Source organism: Tetrao urogallus, assembly GCF_951394365.1.
Source record: "Tetrao urogallus genome assembly, chromosome: Z".
NCBI classification, from domain to species: Eukaryota; Metazoa; Chordata; class Aves; order Galliformes; family Phasianidae; genus Tetrao; species Tetrao urogallus.
This window is the reverse complement of record NC_136816.1, coordinates 30730718-30753862: the sequence shown is the minus strand read 5'-3', so window position 1 is coordinate 30753862 and position 23145 is coordinate 30730718.

Genomic DNA, 23145 nt, shown 5'->3' with positions numbered 1-23145 from the left:
CAGTTCATAGAGAGCAGAAAGAAATGCAGCTTTTAAAGATTAGCGAATAAATAAATACGTACATACTGCCTATCTAACTCAACACCAGGTACACATGCTCAAAAACAAGGAAAGAATCAGAATCAGACTAAATAGTAATGCAGCAGATCAGTATTTAGGACAAAAACCATTCTCTCCCAGGCTCTTTTCAATACTATGTATTTTATCTCTAATACCAATGATTCAAGTGACATCTTTTGGACAACTAGACTCTTAAGTCATTCTAGTGCTATGTCATACCAAAATTGGCATCTCATTTACTAATTCCAGCTTGGAAGCAAGGGCTGTAATCACCTCGGAATTACTATGTACAGTGGACAGCTATGAATATAGATCTTTCTCAAATGACTTCAATTTAGAATGCACAGGGCAACCCACAGCTTTTCTGTGTGAAAAAAATGACAGCACTTAACTGCTGGAGATCGCATGCTTCTCCCATTGGAAAGACAAAGGAAGATAAGAAAAATTTCCCTGATCAATAAGCAATACCTCAGAAAGACTGCTGATCATTCAAATACCTTCTTTCATATCCCTCCACAAGGATCAACAGGGAACCTTCTGAAAATAATGTATTTTGTTCACATATGAGGGAAGAAAAGACAATTCCCCTTCCTGCCTTCCCAGATCCAAGTGTTATTCAAATGCACACAACATGGCAGAATATGGCAGAATGGTTGGGTAAAACCATGGTGTTAATTATTGAGAGACCAACGAATTATTGAGAGACTAACAAATGAATAATCAAAATTGGTCTAACTAGTTTGTGAAAAGTGTGTTCTATTTGGCTCTATAATACACAATTCAGCCTTTTTCAACAACAACTATGTTAGGACACAGGCTTTGCCTGCACAGTAAAAGTCACAGTAGACATCATGAAACCTCTTTAAGGATTTGGTGAAATTCAAAATCCAGCTGGGCTGTATGTTTGGCAGCTTGTCTAGGTGAGGTCATCTCAATAGATGTCTTCTGACCTAGGCTGTTCTTTGATTTTATGATCTGCCTACACCGTCAGAGACTCCTCTAGGCTAGTTAGATAAACTGTCTGCTCCACACAAACATTATGGGGAAGTTTAAAGCCTGCTCTATCCCTAATAGGTAAGCCCACATGAAAACACGTTCTGGACAAAAACTATGTAATAGAATAGTTTAAGCTATCAATTTATGATGTGATTCAATTTGCAGTCACTGTTTCTCATTCTACCGCCCTACTTCTGAGAAGAGACCTGGGTATGACCCTTGTCCAGCTCCTCCATAGGTGGGCAACTACCCTGGCCGTCTTGTCTGCCAGCCAAATAGGACTCAGTCCCTCAGCCTCCACTAACCATTACTCCAAGCCACAGATTCTTGCTAGTTTTTCATCATTCAGTTTTTCACCCATCCACACTGTACCATCCTAGCTTGGATACAAAAATGCCGTGGGAGACCATATCAGTTACCTTGCTAAAAAACATGGCAGACTGCCTCTGCTCACCCAGCTTCCACAGATCTAGTCATTTCATCACAAAAGATAATCAGATTCCTGCAGTCTGAGCATTGCAGGCTTTACAACTTTTCTTGATACATCATGCAGAGCTTTCACATGACCCCAGTGTGTCTTAGTTTGTTGTCTGCATTTAAAGGAATGAACGCCTACATTTTCTTTGTTTCCCTCACTCACAGCTTTAATTAACACTAGACAACAAGGATCAGCACTATACACACCTGGAGGATATGCCTACAGTAACAAAAGCTGCCTTACTGACACTCTGGGAGCCTCCCAGTAAAAAAGAATCACAAGTTACTACTACAGGTCTACAATTTGTCCAATAGCCTTGGGAAAGGTTGCTCACTCAGCTGCTCTGCAGTGAGCAAAAACTCCTAATATGTGCAGAGATCGCTAAAATGAACATGCACTTGACCTCTCCTAGGTTTTACTCTGCATGGTTCTCAAACACAAGCAACAGTATTTCAAAGTTACATAACTACTACAGATTTAATTTTTTGTGAGTTTTGACAAAGATGTGTGATGCAACTAAAATCTCTGTGGATTTTCTCCATCAAAGAAATGTGTGTTTCACCCTAGACCAATTCTGTGGTGAAGTGCAAGACTCCTAGTTAATGAGAACAATAAATAATCCTGTGGTACCCCAGCACTCAAAATAATTTATTAGTATGTGGGATGGCTGCTAGTTTCAGGACAGATCATTCATCTAAGATCTGAGAAGCAGCTAGAATAATTTTTCCTGCTTTCTCATAGATAGAAGATAGTAAGAGGACTCCCACAAAAAATTCAAAAGCTTTATGAGCTGCAAAATACTGCAGCTGACATACTCAAAATGCCCTCATATCATGCTCATATCTGAGCAGAGGGGCACTAGAAGTCAGTTACTGTAGTACTGCAGACATTTAGGCCCACAAAAAGCAGAGGAGCATTAAAAACAAGGAACCAGCAAGCAGGATTTGAGGGTCAGACATAGAGCTAGTTAGGAGAAATTCTCACTCAGCATTTAAATTGGAATCCGCCAATCAGTCAAAATCCTTTGGGTTTGGCAGTACTCTGCCAGTGCTCCTGGCTTATTACAAAAACCCGTGCCAGCCAGTGGCTGCTGGCAAGGCTCCCCAGGAGCACTAACCACAGCCGGGTCTCTGGGGCCACCTGCAGGACTGCCCTAAGGCTCACACCCACTTACACCACAGGAATCAAATCCTCCATAGAACGCTAATTCACTGGGGATCTAATGGACACAAACCATCTCTGTATGCTTCCACGGTCAGCATCACGTCTGCATGCCTTAGAACCAAGAGCAAAAGTTAAGGAATGGAAACAAAACGAAACAGAACAGCGCGTACATAAAATTCCAGAGAGGTAAGTAAAAGAGAAACTGATGAGAGACCTCTTGGCAACACCATCCAACCAGTCACATGTGAGCATGGCTGAGGACAGGCTGAATGAGAACACAAGTTTCTGGCTGATTTTGGAGGAGTGGGACAGATCCATTTTTAAAGCAAGGAATATTTTGTCACCGAGGTTAATGCACTTTAAACTCCCACCTCTGGCTACTTTTCTCCCTCAAGAAAAAATAACCCGTGAAATGAAGAATGTTTACCAAAACATTCCAATGCCAGAGGTACATTCTACAAAGGCTGCCCCAAAAGTAGTGCCTCCTGTTTTACGATGTTAGCCCACGGGTGTTGGTGGTACGGCAGAAGAGGTGGAACCTTCCTACCAATATTGCATTACATGCTGTTGCAATGTGACCAATGGCAGCAGAGGGGCACTCTGTCAGAATGGCAGCTGACATGGAAACGTGGATGGAGCAAAGGTGTGTCACTGAATTCCTCTATGAGGAAAGAAAGGCACACACAGACATTCACTGATGTTTGATGAATGTTTATGGAAACCAAACAGTGGATGTCACACAGTGAGGTAGTAGGTGGTGTATTTCAGCAGCAGCAATACCTATGAGAAAGACAAGCCATATTCTGGATAGCCATGCACAGTTGTCACACCATGAAATGAAGAGTGTCTTGATCAACTCATCTGCAGAAATCAGCTAAAGGTAGTGACTGTGTTGAAAAATAGTGTTTTCTAGATAAGATTTGGCTCTATCAAATAGTGTTATTGAGTTCTTCCAAGCTTTTAAGAAACATGGCCCAGCCTCCCGTTTTCCACATTCATTAAAGTGAGCTTCTTGAGTACTTCAGTTAAGAAACGTTTTCCAATACAAGATACAGCCTCTGCCATTGGAGGAAGAGGCTGCAGTGTCAAGGAGCAATAACGACAAACAAAATTTAAAATCCTTTTAAGTGTAACAGGACACACAGAGAGCATTCCAATGGCACAGCGTCTTTTTAAAGCTGCTGTACCAGGGCATTAGCCAGCAGGGCTCAGCAGCTGCAGCTGACAAGCCTGCCCACAGCCTGAAGAATTTCTCCCTGGATCTCATGCAAAGAGGGCACTGGAAACAAGACCTGGTAGCAGTAAATCACAGTGTGACAGGAGTTGGTGGGCAAGCACACTCTGGGGAAGCAGGCCTGGAGTTTTTTGGCACAGCTCTCCTGGTCTGGTCAGTGGGAGCTCCGACTCAGCCAGCAGGCAATAAATATTGCTGAGCTGCTGGGGTGCTCTCTTGTCAGAGGAGCAGCTCACAGAAAGTACCAGAATAACAGAATTACAAAACATTTCACCTCACTTCCTTTAAAAACCACAGCACAGTCTGCTGCAGAACATGTGCAGTTTGGATTACCTCTAAAATAAACTCCACCCTCACCAACTTTCCCAACATTTGATTACATGAACTAAGCAGCAGACATGCCAAGAAAAAATCTGTGATTTTTATGTCTTCTGAACAGAGCCAGAGGGGCTGCAATGACTATGTATCAAAACACAGGACCTCCACCAAATGTTTTTGTTGGCAGCCAGGCACAGAACAGCTAGGCCTCAAGTGATCATACAGAATCACAGAGTCATAGCATGGTTTGAGTTGGAAAGTAAAGCCCACCCAGTTCCACCCCCATGCCATGGGCAGGGCTGCCCCTCACCAGCTCAGCTGCCCAGGGCCCCCTCCAATCTGGCTTTGAGCATCTCCAGGGATGGGGCACCACAGCTTCTCTGGGCAGCTGTGCCAGCACCTCACCACCCTCCAAGTGAAGGATTTCCATCTAATTTCTAACCTACATCTCCCCTCTTTTAATATAAAACCATTCCCCCTTGTCTTATTACTATTCTACTGTGTAAAAAGCCAGTCTCTCTCCTGTTTATAAGCTCCCTTCAAGTACCAGAAGGCTGCAACAAGGACTCCCTGGAGTTTTTTCTTCTCCAGAATGAAAAAGACCAGCAAATCTCCAGGGCACAGGAAAAGTGTTCACTCAGTAATATCATCTTCACTAACCAAGGTGAATTTGTCATAGTGTCTAAGACTGAAGAACTTCTTTCTAGCTGTAGCAGAGTCTGATGTGGTTAATTTTTCTAAAGAACTCTGCTCTTGTGTAGGAATTCTTCCATTAGTTTCATTCATTTCATTCCATTAGTGTCTCACGATAGCTCTGCAAAGAAGCCCAGCATTCATTTCCTTGTGAAAACTCTGGTGAACAGGCTGCCTATGCCACTTTCAGTGAGCATTTCACTTCTCTTTAAAATCACTTTTGCTACTAAAACTCCTAAAATTCTCATGTCTAGTCTTTCTGCTCATAGAACAAAAAATAGGCCCAATTGATCTTTTTGCCTTGTACATTCCTCTGTAATGGCATGGGAGACTTTTTCCAGCAGCTCTTCTTTCACATTAAAGGGAGAAAGTTCTTGCAAGGTAAAGTGCTACCTCAGCACTGAATCAAAGAACAAATGAGCAGATTCTCCTGAATGGTCAGCAATTTACACTGCTGACACATTTGAATATGTGCCTTAGACCACCTCATCTATTAGCCACTCCAGATGCAGAACATAAATGTTCACTTCACTGAAGAAGTACCTAATTTTTTCAAATAACGTTTTTATTTATTCTAAAAACTACATCTTCCTTCTTTAAAGAACTTTAATAATCCTCATCAGGCAAAATGTCAGACCCAGATGCCAGGTAATTCTTGACAAAGCAGAATGGGAAAAAAATTGTATTACCTTGCCTTTAAAGAGACTTCCACACAAAACAAGACCCCTCTGCAATAAAGCCAGTTGTTTTTTTGAGCCAGCTAAACAATGGTTAGATAGATTTATGTTGTCCCCAAAGGAGTAATTCTCACTCTCTGGCAGTCACAAGTCTTTCAACCATCCCTTTTTCTCCACGAAGCAGAAGTTTTTCCAGAATATTAAAAAAAATGAGAGTACACTCAACAATGGACAAAGCTTTAGATGAATTACAATTTTCAACAACCGAAAAAGTTATCAACAGGATGACAAATCCAGCCATTCGAATAAAAGTGTACCTCACACTTCCCATTACAAAATTCCAGCTTGCATGTTAGTAGAGACTGTCAAACAATAGCATTTCTGATCTATGGGAACTTTTTATTTTAATTCCAAACTATAACAGCAGCTGACAATGTCAAAGAGAAAAAAGAAATAAAGGTTAAGCCTGTAACAAAATGTATTCCCGAGAAGTAATTGCTATAACAGAAATGGATACTTCCTTCAATTTTCTCTCTCCTCTGAAGAAATTACCATGGGAAGCTGCTTTCCACCTCTGCCCATAAGAACTGGCCTTATAGACAGAGGCAGGAACTCTACCTAACCTGATCTTCATCCACAGTCTTCAGCTGAAGTCAAACAGCAGCTGAAGAGAATCTTACCCAACCCCTTCTCTAGCAGGGACTCTAGAGCAGGTTGCCCAGGACCATGTCCAGGTGACTATTGAAGATTTGAAAGGAGGAAATTCCACAGCCTCTAGGTAACTTGTACCAGTGCTCTTGCCACCTGCACAGTACAGACATGTTACCTGGTGTTCCAGTTTGTGCCCATTGCTCCTTGTCCTCAATTCCACAACAAATCACCTCGACTGATGGCAGTACAATTAGTTTCATTACATTTTAGCTGTTTTGACTACTTCTCAAGATATTATCTAACTCACTAATGAGGATTCAGGAACGCGATACACTTTCTCCTTGCTTAAAAGTGGGAACATACTGAGGCAGCAGAAAATAGCACTGTTCCAAAACCACAGTTCTCTTAGCCTATTCGGAAAATAAGGGAAAAAATCCAGTAGTAGAAAATACATCCCCCAGTATGTATTTGCAAAATGTCCTATATACAGTCCCACTAAAATACAATAAATGAATGAATGAATAAATAAATAAATAAATCATTTTCATTAGGAGTATATTGGAGGACAAGAAATGTATAATCAAACAACAGTGTCTCAATTAAAACACATTTAAACAGTGAAAAGCAGGGAATTTACAAAACATGTTTCCAATTTCTGTTTAATTTAACCTTAGCAAAGATCAATAAAGGATCTAGCAACAACTATGTTTAGTTGCTTTTTCCCTTCTAAAAAAACCCCATGATTTGGGAGAAACATGCTGACCTTGCTGGGATGTGGTAAAAGTTCTCAATCCACAATTTTAAGCATGCAGAATCTATTATTTTTGGCTGTCATGCAGACAGCATTAGAGGGGGTTACAGGCTGGAACAGCCATTGCTTATTAGAACTTAGAAACATTACGAAGGCCTTCCACAACATGATCCCTTTTGTTCAGCTTGCTGATTTCTGCTAAGATTTAAGTAAGAACACCACAAACAGTTGCCAACAGGAGGACTCAGTGTGACTACAAAACAAACAGAAGTAATGCCAAAGATGTAATCAATGTAAACAAAGGATTCACCTATACAAAATGTTCTTCTTTCTGTCTTAAAATCTGTGCTAAGGAGATTCATTACAGCACTGCTCATTGCTACATTCTTGTTTGCAAAAGGTGTAATTCAGCACTGTGGCCCGATGTTAGTAATAAGAACTATTGGAAGCAAGCAAGCAAGCAATGACACCTTACATTTTCTAGATTAAAAATGTTTCTTTTTTTAAAAAAAAGCAAAAATAGAAAGAAAACAAACAAACAAAACCCTTGTATACATTAGCAGGTTCCTGCACCAAAAATTCTGTTTCTTATGAGCTTAAAATTCCTGGGACCTACAACCAGAAAGCCCAGAGATACCCCTCTCTTCAAGGAGTAAAAAGATTAAGTATCCACACTGCTCAGAAAAAAAAGAGTCCCTGTTTCTTGCACACACTGTTCATTAGTTAAGACTAAAAAAACTTTTTTGTGAAGTCTTCTGTGAGCATCAGTGAATTTAACATGGCCCTCATTATTTTTTACTATGTTACTGATTATTATTATTCTTACCAGACATTATGAGTTCCAGGAGAAATTTGCTTGCAATCAAGCAAGTATTTTCTGCCCTACACATGACTCAGTTTGATAAGGAAATGAACACAAACTGAACCTCACTGTGTGACCTTTCCAGAATCAACACACATGCTGAATCACTCCTTGCTTTACTATAAAGCATGCAATTAATGGAGCAAACTCTCAAGGCACAGGAATAAGGATCTGTACGTACGACAAGCTCTTTGGCTGGCTTTCAGTGCATCATTCCCATGATCTGCCTGCTGAAGTTAAGCTAGCTGGAGTCACACAGCTCACAGTGTTTGCTAAGCAGCCTGTCTTGAACAGCTTGTCTTCAAAGAAGATGCCAGAGCAAGTCTTGAAACTTTTGGACCAACTAAATTGGTAGTGGAAACATACTCAAGATACGTTCCAGTTACACTTGAATATACTTCTCTCTTTCACCAGGCTTCAAGGAACATGGTGTGAAGTTTACAGAGAGCTGAATTTGTCAAGGAGGTAGATGCAGAGCAGCAGGAGTTGATGGCTTAAAACACGTTATGCCTCAAATCTGGAAGACAGCACAGAGACACGCAGCAATAGCGACCAAGTCATGGAGTGAACATAGCACTTTTCAGCATACAGAAGAGATAACTAAGGGATATCAGACTACAAACATTGGTTTGATGAAAATAAGCAGAGAGCAATTACTCACTACTTCTCTCTAGACACCTGTCAGCATTGTACAGCTACATACTTAACTCATCATTTTTCGACATAGTCCCTGTGTCAGCTCTGGAGCCATAGCCAGCTGTGGATCAGAAATGATTACAGATAATGAGATCACTGCCTGTTAACAGCTGCCAGAAAACTGGAAGTACAGACCATGAAAGGATCCTTCACTGCTTTTGATCTTGCAGCACCTTATAGTTGCCACCCATTAAAATGAAGGACTAATAAAGAAGGACATGGCCTAAGGATGGATGCCTTTTTTTTTTTCCCTAAACAAATGGAGATAAATAGTATACTCTCAGTTTTCTACAGCCACAGCCAGCATATACCAAAACAAAAGTGATCATTTCCCAAATTCTGCTCTAACCACCATTAACTCAAAGTCAATCCCAAGGTCAAGCTGCATATTCTTCTAAGACATCTTGGCAACTTCAAAACTCTTGGGCAAAGGCATGACACTTCTGTTGTCAAGCTGACCTGCTTCTGCTTATAATAACCAGTAGAGTCTAGAGTGCTTTTGTCACCTGAACATCTGTGAAGGCCAGACTTTGTTATCAGGGAAGCAGGAACAAGAACTTAACAGATGTTATATGCTAGCTGGACTCTGCAGCACACTAAACCCAGTGCTATTACAAATGACTGTTAGCAGAGGAGATGGAGTTACTTAGAGATCCTACAGAGGAACAAGATAGCCGTCAGCTCATTTACCAAACTAAGAAAAAGTAAGAATGTGTTTACCATGTTTGTGAAAGAAAAGCCTGTAGAAAGTCCTTTCCCAAACTCACTCAGATGCTGCAAGGGTATTTCCCTTTTTATTATCTTTTATAGCTACTAAACAGATCATAAAATAACTTTAAAAAGGCAAGGGGGGCAACACGATCTCATGTTAAAAGAGATGCATTTGGTGGCCTACAAGCATCCTTAAGTCTCCTGGTACTACAATCTTCAGCTGTATCTTCACAAATACACCATGGCTTCAGAGGCTGCTTCTGCCAATGAGGAAGGTACAGAAAAAAAAAAAACAGCAGATCCCATTCAACTTGTTACATTCCTTCAGGGAGAAGAGCAAGGTATTTACCTGGACAGAGTAGAAAAATCAAATGTGAACAATCACGTCCAACTAAAGTCAGCAACACTCTTTAAACAATTCTAAACTATTTCATTGATTTTACATTCAACAGAAGAATAAGTATTACAGCTGTAAGAAAGCAGAAGTTTTTCAAATCTTTTAAATGGCTCTAAAGCAAAATCACATTATAAAGGAGAAGCAAACTTCCGGAAGTGGTTGAATTACTATGGTTTGCACAATGCTATTTTCAACCCCTCTGCGAGTTATGACAGAGTGGAAATCTCTGTTTCCTCAGCACCCTGCCCAGTGACAGGACACTGCATAGAGAGAAGGGTCACTCACTGCTCCCACTCTGCCTCATCTTTCAAAGCTCAGTGCTGCACACCACACTGGCCCTGTCTGAACACTGAACTTGTTTGAGTCTCACCACAACACCCCAGTGGTCCTACCTCAGATCTCAATGATATTAACCAGTCCACCACAAGTCTCTGACACCATTTTACAAAAACCTGTCCTGGCAAATTTGGGCCTGCTTTTCTGTCTGATCCTCCAGGGCTCAGTGCAACTTGTTGGCAGGCTTGTTTCCTAACTTCTTTCCATCAATCTCACCTGCACTGAGACACACCCAGATCTCTGCAAAACCAGGCCCAGGATTATACTGAATATCCTGGAAGGGAAAGAGTTCCTGCAAAAAGTGTAGATTGCATGGTTTATTTCCTGATGCTAGGCATCAGAAGCAGGAACAGAATTCAGTTGCCATGGCATTTCCCACCTTCACTGTCACCTAGGCATTCTCCTATTGGAAAGCTCTGTCCCGGTCACTGCTCACTTTCCCACATGAAATGGAGTTCCTAGAGAAATGCTCTCCTGAGGCACCCCTATTCCTTCTGCAGCAGCATCCAGTGCATGATCTGAATGCAAAGCTGAAGTGCAGTAAAAAAGATTACACACTGTAAGGCATCATCGTAAGAAACGAGTGTTAGAAAGCTATCTTAAGACTGCCCATACAGCTCAAAGATTACAAAGCAAATAATTCAAAATCCCAGATTTATCTTAGAGTAATTCCAAATATTGTGCTTCAAAAATATCTTCAGTTTCTCCCTTTATTTTTCTTCTGATAGAATTCACCAGTTTTACTCCGCAGAATGAGAGCAACGCATAAATTGCTCCACACAGCAGACCTCAGAACAGCAATGTGGATTTCAGCCTCCCCTGAGTTTCCTACTGGCATAGCAATTGAACATCCAGAAGCAGCTGAAATCTACAAGAAGCAGCTAACAGTATGGAAGAATAAAGCAGATTACAGTCTCCACAGGTTCTTGGTAGGCAGCTCACTGGGACACTCAATTGATTTAACTTTAGAATCTTACCTCATGGATACAGGAAGATCGCATTCTTCTGATAAAACCTGTGTTTCTAACCATAACACTCTACCAGGCCACTTGGCACAAAGCAAGGAGCGTCTCAAAGCCAGGAAATTAAGATTTCTATCCTGCATCATTGCTTCTCACAAGCCAAACTTAGGAACTGCAAGGACTGTTTGTCCAGTGGTCCCTGAGGAGACAGACTGCATAACACATAAGATGAGGGAAACTGAACCTTCATCTCTGCTCAAACCAGAAGGCAGAATTTGGGAGGATTCCTCTAAGTAGGTAACACAGCTGAGAGCTCAGATGAAATGCTTCTACACCAATGCAAGAAGCCTGGGAAACAAGTGAGATGGAAGTCACAGTGCAGTTAGAAACTGTGACTTCACTGCTATCACAGAGACATAGGATAAATTACACAACTATACTGCAGTCAAGGGCTATAAGGTTTTTAGAAGAGACTGACAGTGAAAGAAGGGTTAGGGTGTTGCCCTTGATGTTAAGAAATAAATATATTATCGAGAGCTGCCCTTGAGAAATGGTCATAAACAAGTTGACAGCTTGTGGGTAAAAAATAAGCACATCTGGTGGTTGCAGTCTATTAGAGACCTTCTGATAGGGGAGTCTGCTGATGAGGTCTTCTTGCTTCAGTTACAGGAAGCATCATACTTATAGGTTCTCATCCTGATGGGAGTTTTCAACCACCCAGATGTCCTCTGGGAAAAGTACATGGTTGGATGTAAGGAACCTAGAAGACTCCTTGAGTGTGTTGAGGATAACTTCCTGGTCCAAGTGTTAGACAGACCAACCAGAGGTAAAAACATTACCAGACCTGCTGCACACCAGTGCAGAGGAAATCAGTAAAGAAATTGATTGGAGGCAATCTGGGCTACAGTGTGCATGCCCTGTTTGTGATCTCAAGGAATTTGGGCCTGAGCTGAGTCAGGGCCCTGAACTTCAGGAGAGTGAAGTTCATGCTGCTTAAGGAATTATTGGATGAGACACCCTGAAAAGTTGTCCTTAGGGACAAAGGAATAGAACAGTGCTGGAAACTCTTTGCTTTCTGAGAGCAAAAGATCCCTATCCCCCAGTGCACGAAGTCAAGCAGGGAAGGCAGGAAACTGGCATAGCTGAACAAGAATGACCTGCTGGTCAAGCTGAGGGATAAAAATGGAATGCACAGGCAGTGGAAACAGGGATCTGTGGCCTCAGAAGAGAATAGGGATGCTATATGAACATATAGAGGTGAGATCAGGAAAGCCATGGCACAGATGAGGCTGAATTTGGCAAAGAATGTGAAAAATGACAAGAAGGGATTCTATAGGTACATTAGTCAGAAGAGAAAGGCTGAGGAGAGTGTACCTCTGATGAATCTCCAAATCTACCCTCAGTAGGTATGGAAAAGGCCAAGGTATTCAACGATTTCTCTGTCTTGTTCTTCACTGGCAGTTAGCCTGCCCACATCTAACATGTCCCTGAATCTCTAGGTGGTGGTTAGGGAAGAAAAACCTCTTCTACTGTAAGTGCAGAGCAAGTTCAAGACCATGTGATGAGATTGAATACAAGTCTACAGAGTCAGACAACATGCAACCCAAGGTCCTGAAGGAACTGACTGATATGGTTGCCAAGCCACTCTCTATCATACTGAGAAAGTCATGACTGTCAGCTAAAGTGAGCCTCACCTCTGTGCCTGATCATGGAGCAGATTCTTCTGGAAGCTATGTGAAGGCACATGTGAGACAGAGAGGTGATGTGAAACAGCTAGCACAGTCTCATCAAAGGCAGATCATGCCTGGCCAATCTAGTGGTCTTCTATGATAGTGTGACAGCACCAGTACGCAAAGGAAGAGCAACTGATGTCACCCACCTAGACTTGTGCAAGGCCTTTGACATGGTCTCACACCACATCTTTGAAGTGGAGAGATTAAGATTTGAAAGCCGGACTATTTGCTGAATGAGGAATTGGTCGAATGGGCATAGAGGATAGCGGTCAACAGCCCTACAAACACATATGACAAATGGTGTCCCCTGGGGTCTATCTTGGGACTGGTGCTCTCAGACATCTTTATCAACAACCTAGGCAGTGGGATTGAGTGTACCCTCAGCAAGTTTGCAGATAACAGTAAGCTGAGCGTTGATGCACTAGACGGAAGGGATGTCATCCAGAGAAACCTAGAAAACCTCAATAAAGCTACGTATTGGACCTTAATGAGATTCAATGAGGTCAAGTGCAAAAATGTTGCATTTGGGTCAGGGCAACCTAAGATACCTGTACAGATCAGGAGAACTCACTGAGAGGTCTGTGGAGAAGGACTTGGGGGCCCTGATGGACAAAACCTTTACACCAGCCAGCAGTGTGTGTTTGCAGCTTGGAAGGGAAACAGTATCCCGGGCTTCATCAAAAGAGAGGTGGCCAACAAGGAGAGGAAGGGGATTGTTCTCCTCTGCTGTGCCCTTGTGAGGCCCCATCTGGAGTACCAGATTCCCATGTACCTCCCCAGCACAATAAAAATGCAGGACTGCTGGAGTAAGTCCAGAGGAGGGCCATGAAGATGACCACAGGGCTGGAGCACCTCTCCTGTGAAGAAAGATTGGGATTGTTCAACTTGGAGAAGTGAAAGTCCTGAGGAGACCTTATTGTAGCCTTCCAGTACTTAAAAGGGGCTTGTAAAAAGGAAGGAGACTGACTTTTTTCATGGTTTGATAGACAAGGTAGGAAGAATGTTTTTAAACTGAAAGAAAGGAGGTTTAGATTAGATACTGGAAGAATATTTTTTTACTCAAAGGGCAGTGAGGCCCTGGCACAGCTGCCTGGAGAACTGTGGATGCCCCATCCCTGGAGATACTCAAGGCCAGGTTGGATGGGGCTCTAGGCAGCTGAGCTGGTGAGGAGCAGCCCTGCCCATGTCATGCAGTTTGGAATTGGATGATCTTTAAGGTCACTTCCAACAAGCCACACTGTGACTATAATAACAGCATATATAGCATAGGAGAAAGGAGGAAAAATGGGAAATGTTTTCTTAATTCTTTTCCACTTATAGACAATCCTTTAAAACAAGTCGCTTTTAAACAAAAACTAAGCATGAGAAATAGATAAAAAAGTAAGTTTCCCAGTTTTTGAAGAAAGTCTTATGACCCAGATGAAATAAGTCAAATAAAGTGCTGTTTCCTACCATCTCTCACAATCAAGACTACACTCATCATGTTGTTTTGTTGCTGTTGTTTTTTAATTTAATAAAATTAGAAGAGAGAAGAAACACTGCACAGCAATAAATGGGCTTATTTTCCTTACAAATAATTACAGACAGTTCATATGCAATTTAGTTTAAGATGTGTTTTTTGAGAATTATTCTTTCACATGGTGATGTTGTCTTGAGGAGCTTCTTCACATCTCAATTTTTTTCATGAGCTCCTCCAAACTGGTCACTCAAGTCACAGAACATTAGATTAAAAAAAATAAAGAAAGAAGAAATTGCTCTCTACTAAACCCAAACAAAGCTCTTTGGGCTAAAATTACACATGACATAAAATGAGCAAGCAAGCAATAAACAACTGCAATACTGTCATCAAGATTGACATAAGCCTTAAAAGAAAGCAAGAACAACTTCTGTGAATCATAATGAAAGATTTGTCTTAGTTCAGTAGCTACAAACTGTATGCAGATGATCCAACATGAAGCTCATGACTACAGTGATATATATGCAAAGATCCCAGACATTCTGCATCTTCAAGTCTTAAAGTATTTTAAAGGTAATTAGGCATCATTACGTGCTATAGTCTCTGCTTTGACAACTGTTTTATGACTTCATGGGAAAAAAGTTAGAGGAACAGCTGTCCAAAGCATTCTGTGCTAGAAATGCTGACTACCTAGACACTCTGTTACAGTAGATGTTGTTGTTGTTGTTTTTCCTCAATGAAATTGTTGAAAAGTTAAATAAATTGCAGTAGAGATAAATTAAATAAGATTCAGATAAATTTGGAAGCAGCATTCACAGAGGATAGAAAAGTGGGCATATAAAAAAGATGTATTACTACACACAATTTAGAAAAAGTTAAAGAAAAAGCATAATTAAGAAAACATACCTGCTCTAGTAAAATCGGGGGAAAAAAGGAATTAATATCTTCAGATAATTTTCTACAAATGGACAACTTACTGAGGGCTGCAGTGTGAAGAGCCTGCTGCCGTGATAACTCCCTACCAAGTAACACCACAGGAGAGGAGCCTACACTGCCATCCCAACAGAGGCAGGCTCTGGGATTATGGCACGGATGTCTGGCAGCTGCAGCCTGACCTCTGATAGGCACCAGGCTGAGCAACTTTTGTTCTGTGAGATGACAGGTTAATTTCTCAGCACCCCCAAATCTCTGGGGTGGGAGTGTGAAATACTGTGATCTATCCAAATCACCTCTGCAGATGCTGCCCCAGGTGTCCAGCACTGAAGCAAGAATACAGAGAGCAGAGCTGCTGCAACCTGAAATGATTGCGCTAAAACCAAAACACAAGTAATATTTGAAGCTTTTCTGTTTTTTAATATGCTTTTGAATATCATTTATATGACAGCACAAATAATGTCATTGCACAGAAGTCTTTGTGGTACATTTGCAAATAATAACATCAGCTTTATTTGTACCATTTACAGCATCCTGTCTATCCATGGATAGAAGGAATAAAGGCGAGTTTTAGATAGAAGAAACTGAAAACTCAGCAATCATAATACAGAGTTTAGTTACACAAGGGGCATAGTCAGTTAGTCCACTGTAGAAATTCAAGAAGGAAATGTTTCACATGACATAATAATATCAGAAGACTGTCATCAACATGAAAGTCAGTTATTACGGAGGGAAGAATGTCTCTGCAAATTTCACAGGACAAACCAAGGGATAAAGTAAAAGTACTGCAGGCCTGTTTAAAGATAAAGGGGGACAACTTTGCAAATGTTCTAAAAGAAATTACCAAGAAGGAATTTTGATAAGGGAGGAATTGGAAAAAGCACAAAGTGTATCTGGCATAAGATAAAGATTATAACAATTTCTGAGACAATCACACATCACAAGATCTAACCTTCCACATCTGAAGGTAAGATCGATCTTTTAAAAGTTAACAGAAATAACCAGAAGCTGCAGATGTTATTCACAGGAGAAAAAGAGGAGAAACAGAAAAGTTGAGATAACTGCCTAACCCCTGAGCTGAATTCTGTTCACAGAAGCCTCTTTTTTCCCCCCTCAAAGACAGTTTCACTCAAATTTCACCTGCTTAGCAAATCACTTTGCTTGACATCCCATTTACTCCATCACCCTGACATGCTGTGGTAAGTCAGTAAGGGACACTTCTCAGAGGAAGGCTTACCAGGAAATCACAGAACAGCTATCCTCTTTGAGTGCTATAACAAAAATCAAACCATAGCAAAGAATTTTCCTGAGTGTTCTTGGGAGCTCCCACTTCAGGCACTACTACTTTAACTGCTTAATTTTCTGTTTTTTTTAACCCCAAATGTGCCAGAGTCATTTAATATAATGGTAAGGTATACTGTCACATCCAACACTGGTACCAAAACGTCTGCTTCTCTCACTGCTGCATACTTCTTTCACTTCTTTCATTCATCCTTCTTTCAGCCTGGACGTTAATAATAGCTCAAGGCATACTTCCAAATAACACAAAATTAATGACACGAAGGTAAACATTCAGCCAGTAACCTAGGTGAACAAGCATACTAATGATAAGCTACATGAAGGCTTCTTTTTAACAGAAGGTATTAATATTATTCCAATTGGACACTACAGCCTTCGCATCTAGCAGGTGACTGAATACTCACTCATTTCTGAAGCTGGGCAGTGAGTAGGTGTCATGGTCAGAAAGCTCTGAACTGTAGGAGAGGCTTATTGGAGAAACAAGAAGGATGTGGTCATGAGATGTATGAAGTGCAGCAGTACTCTGGGACAGCTTTTCTTCTGCTTTTCTTCTACCACCTCAGCTGCAGTTGTGAGACATGAACTCTGCCTCCAGTATTTCTACCTCTTCAGAAGCCCTCAAGGGCTTGACCCATCCCCCTTTCATGATGTCACACCAATTAGAAGCCAACATACTCATGAGCACATTGTCATTATGCATTTACCTGCCTCTGAAAACCAAAGCTTCCAGAGCAGGAAGACTGCCCACTGTGTGTCACTGCCACACTCCATTACATTCAGGAGTTCTTCCACAATAGCGTCGCTTAAACCTTATTTAAGGAACTTACATAGCTCTCAGGATAATTACTGCATGGAAACGATTCTTTTGTTCTCTCTTTAAAAGAGAAACACAGCGGACTTAAGACGTACTTTTTGGTATTGCTAATTTCAGAAGACATAAGCTGTTTTAGATAGGGGGCAGAAGACAAACTTCCAAAGCAAGGTAGAAAAACCCAAGCTGAAGTGGGAGTACAGGACACAACTGGAAGCATCTCTCACAAAACCCACTCCACTTGAGCAAGCATCTGAAGATCCAGTCTCCATTCAGCGCCAGTGAAGCTACAGCTCTGTACACTCTGGTTTGATGGTGAGGTTACCTACTGAGATGTTTCTGGGATTCCAGCAGTAGTATCCACAGGGGTCAAGGAGAGAGGGAGCCACTTCTGCCACACAGCTCTGCCACCCTGTCCAGGCAATGCTTCCACATTTCCAGGACATCCTCAGGCCATGCTCTGCTCAGGAGCTGGCAGTACTGGGAATGCAGGAGGTTTAACCGAGCCAGTTCCACAGAGACACACCAGCATGCAAAACAAAGTGGGCAGAGCTGTTCCTTGAAGGAGCATTTCTGCTCACCTCTCTAGCATGGTTCTGCAATATTGGACAGACTTAAAAGCTTAGTGCAATTCTTGCTTTCTAGCCTATAAAGGTCAGACATAACCTGGGGTCAACACAAAAGACAGATAACAACTGGGAATTTTTAAAGGACTTAAAACATGGAGTGGAGAGGAAATAAAGTGACAGATGAAATCCCATTCCAAGAGCCAAACAAGGATGAAAATAAATCCAGCTACACTTGTGTACCAAAATCTCCCTCTTTCTTCCTCTTTTTAATGGAAACAGTCTCTTTGCTTTGGTTAGAATTTGCAGATAAACATTCAAAGTTAGCAGAAAAGCTAAGAAAAGCTACAGAGCAAGACTGAAGATGCCTTACACTCAAGGTCTGCTACTAGTTTCAAAGGTACATTCTTGCAAGCCTTTAATTCAAAACACAAAACAGGAATGAAACAAGCTGGGGGGGAGAAAAGACAATATATGGATTTGGACTTTTCAGCACTGATGAGAGATGGTTTACTGTCAGTTCATGAGCATCACTCAGAACTTAGTCAGAGAACAGTTACTCAGCATGCCTCAAAAAAAGGTCCAGTCCACAGAACACGATATGTTTAACACGACTTCCCTGAAAAGGTGTTCCTGAAGCTGAAACAGGGCAAAAAGAATTACTTGGTTTGTGCTTCATTTGCATCCAGCTCTCAAGCATTTACTGTGGACCATGAGAAGCAGAATGGTTCAGCCTAGACTGATTAAGGACAATGTAAGAACAATTTTTCCACAAAATACTGTTCAATTTCAACAAACATCCCTTCAGACACAGGTTCCAGGTCTTGCACAGCGCTCAGTACTTGTATGCTGCCCCAGCGCAACTGAGGGGCAGAGCCACTGTAACCAACAGCAACTCCTCTCAGAACATAAAGCTCATTAACAGATACTGTATAGCTTATTGGGCAGAAGCAGTTTATCATTGATGAAGAAGTGCTATCACACTGACAGGTGCCTGAGCAGGGCAGTAAAAATGTTCTGGAATGAGATCAGACAAAATCTACACAGCGTTCCTACTCTCTGAGAGGTTGGCCTAATTATCAGTTCTTCTTTTCACACTTTCTTTTGCTGCATTTTACAAAAGAAAGCTTCTCTAAGAATGACAGTGATTTAGGTAAAAACAATTTGACCTAGGAAGGAATAAAGTGTGACACATTATTTCCTGGTTTGGGAGCAAGATAGCAAGCCCATGATTTTCCTGGAATACAACCAAGTGCCATATTTGCTTAAATTGCTTAATACTCAGTACATGACAGATTCTTGTGTGCTCAGGTCCCTGGGAACTGAAACTAGAAAAAAAGAGCAGCAGACATAGTTAAGTCTGGAGAAAATTACTACAGAACAACACAATGAACAAAAAGATTAGGTAAACCTTTTGCAAATGACATTTTTGTTTTCACACTTCAAGTCACCTGGAGGGGATGGATGTTAAGAGGAGTTGGACTCTTAGGAATGGACTCTTAGGAGCACAGCTAGGAGCAAGGATGTCAGTACCAAGGGAACAGCCAAGGATATGTAGAGCCAAGACTGTGCATGAGGAAAAAGGGAACTGGAGGTTTTCACACTACTTCCCAGACACAAGCTCAACCTGGGGACTCTCTGATATTAAAAGATTCCCATTTCTGCCAACAGTGGGATTTTACAAATTCAAAGCATCCTTTCAAGAAAGCCCAACACGAAGCAGCAATTAAAGCACTCCCCAATACTGGAAGTATCTCGTAAGCCATCGAAAGCATTAGAATGCTCCACTTAATGCTCCTAATGGTCCTACATCAAGATTTTCTCTTCTCAAGAGCAACTTTAGAAGAGAAAAACACAATCTAGCTTTTGCAACTCAAGTACTATCATTATCCTGCTTTAATAATACATCTAATGTTAATTCTCTTAGAGCAAAATGACTAAGCTATACTCTGGATTTCTGCACACAGATCCCCACTTGTCTAACTGCCAATGTTTTCTACATTATTTTCATAACAGGAACAGCTCTCTTATGATGGGAAACTCTCCTAATTTTAACAGGAAATTGTTTCCATCCAGTACTGGCAGTCATACTACACAGCTTCTGAGAGTGTACTCTAATATGAAAATAAATGCAATGCTAAAATGATATTAATGAGCAGCTTCACCAGGAAAACAAACAAAAACAACAAAACCCACCCAAAAAAAAAAAAAAAAAAACCCAAAAAAAAAAACAACGTGTGGTCAGTGATCAGATGTTTGGTTTTCTCTGACAAGGTGAATACACTTATGTGAAATGATGACGTGCTATTGGGTGATATTATTAATTTAGGTTTCCTGCTTTTTACTTGTAAGATAAAAAAGGTATTTGATTTTCATCACATGCTTAGAGAACATCTTACATCATATTCACCTATCAAACATGAGGCAAAAAACACCTAAAGTACGTATATGCCTACACTAGGCACAAGAGGAAGCACAGAGATACGTGAGCAAACCATGTGAAACCCTGCAACAATTATACTCGGCATCCAAGGCTGATGTCTGCCGGTTTATGGTTTGCTGCACTGTTGGGGTGAGGCAGGAAGGATCGCTATCTGCACAGCTATAGGGCTCCAGCATCAGCCTTCTGAACCGTGAGGATTACTCAAACAGCAGGGACAGACTTTGATTCATGCACAAACTGAATCACATGAATGAAGGTATAATTCAGAGAAACATTATCTGCACATTGAGATCATTCCACCTGTGCAGTAATTTTAAACACCGTTTTTCATTCACTTTGCATTCCTATAGAGCTGCAAGGAATTGCTGACAATTACTCTCTCTCTTTCTCTCCCATCACTGATGCTATCTCTCTCTCTACTATCTCTACATAGTGAATAAACACATATTTCCCTACCACACAAAATATAAACAAGTGTCGTTAACATTTTTGCAAAACTCTAATTTACTTTGTGAATCTGTCTGAAATGTAATCTGTATATGCTAACGGCACCCTAACAACTACACAAAGGCACTACTAGTTACAGCAGATCATCTTTCAGATTATTAAAAAATACATTCCTATATTCAACTTCGTAGTAGCTATCAACCCTCCTCTGTTACTCAGGGCATCTCATAATTTACTCAGTAGGTCCCATGGACAAATGCAGACAAAAACAAATGCCGCCTAGAAGTCATCAGGTAGGTTGACAACTGGTTGCAAGGTCTTTGCTCCATTTCTTGATCACATTCTAGGGCAGTGCTAACACTAAGGGAAACGCTTCCAACCTGACCCACATATCACAGGTATGCATCAGTAAGAATGCCCTGTGAACCCAGACAAAGATTTACCTCAGTTAACATCTAATGTCAGTGTTCATCCTGCTTAGGACAGGTGGACAGAAGCTGGGTAATGGGCAGCTTCTTCTGCTGCTCCAGCTGCAGCTTAAGTGAGCACAAATTTACAGTCTTAGAAACTGGGTTAATTTTCATGACGATCTTTACACTATTTCCAGATGGTTAATAAAGGGGTGGACATGTGATTCAGAGTTTAACAATGCAAACTACAGAAAAAGCACAGAAAAGAAGACAAATGTTTTACTAACCCTAACAAGACCAAAGCCAGCCTTAGCTGCCTTAACGCAAATGATTTCAGTCAAACATTCCAAGATTAAAAGAAGAAGAAAAAAGCTCTGGCAGCACATCCTGATTTCACCTTCCTCCTCTGTTTTGCTCAACAGAGCCCCATGCTCAATCTGAAGAAAGAGATTGCCTAATATTGAAATAGATGCAGACAGTGTTCTTTACTGTGAAGACAGTCCATCATCAAAGTAATAGCCTCCTGGAGGAATCAGTTACCCCAGAGCTTATGGAAACACCTCACACCATTGAGGACTCATTTCAGTGAAAAATGTGCTTCATAAAGTTTTCTTCAAAAGATACTAATATCTTGGATAAGCTATGATATGACTTCACATGGCTTGAAACAGTGGCAGATTTTCACCATAGCACACATCAGTGTTACCTAAAGCAACCGCAGCTGATCCTTGCAAAAACAAAAGGTCTTAACCATTCCTTTCTGCTTTGCGAACCAAATGCCCCCTGAAAAGGAGTATCTTTCTACAAACACAAGGATAGAAGTCATTTCCCATTCCTCCTCATGCAGAAATGCCACACACACTTCTAGAGAGACAGTTTCACTGATGAGCAAAGATACTGATGATTACTCTCAGCTCTTGCCAGCCATCTGGGTGACCTGTGTTCTGACATGAAAACCCGTAACAAAGCTCCTTCTGTCCTCCAGATGGACATGACTTTTGTATGAAGTTTATTCTGAATATTACAGCTCTAAGCGTTTGACAACAAGACAGTGACTGGTTAGATCTAATTCACTTAAAATGTTCTTAGAAAATGCACGCAGAAATCTATGCGCTGCATTTACAGTAAAATAGACAAAGTGCAGCAATTTTGTAAAGTGACAGAATATCAGGTCACTCATAAGTTGCAAATCATATATCAGACTGAATTCCACCACTCGCATTCTGTGTATAAAGCCAGATTATTTCTTTGTAATACTTGCAGGAGGCTTTTGTCTACTGTGTGAAAAACAATACAAAAACAGAAAAACTTTCTGTAAGCCTGGGGAAAAGTTAAAATTCTCAAATCCCCCAAGCCATAAGCAAAAGGCACGATATCTCAATCTTCAAGGATCTGTCAAACTTCAAACAGTTTTGGTTTGCATTTCTTTTTGAATGTGGTTATTTCATTTTCTTTACAGTTCCAGATTTTCCCACCCATGGCAAATTCACATGTATACAGAAATCCTAAGATTTCTGGCTAGTGACTAATCTAAAGAGCCTCAGTAGGACTCACAGTCCTTTTCTACATTCTTCTGAGTACACAAATGTCTTTATTTAAAATAAGGGCAACTCGTTTTCCATTTTAGATGTAAGTACAGCATGAAGAGGCCAGAAACACCTCCCTTTGGGATCAACTACATTACCCTTTTTAGCTGTACAGCTTCTCTAGGAAGCAAATGGCATAAATCATCATTCAGTAATCACACACAACACAACAAACTCGGCTTTACATATATCTCATCTAGCCACAGGACACCCCATGGAAATTAGCTGTGTTTCCTCCAGCATCTGTCTTAGAATTATTTAAAAATTATGAGCTTAAATTCCTTGTGCAGCCAACAAAGAGACAAGCACATACAGACAGACAAGGTTTGCCTGCACTGGTTATCATAATTCCGAGTCTATACTACAGGCCACAATAAAGCACTGCACACGATAACCCTTATTCTGCACACTTCAGTTTCCACAGCTTTTATTATTTTACATTCTGCATAAGGGAACTTTACTTGCACTATGGATT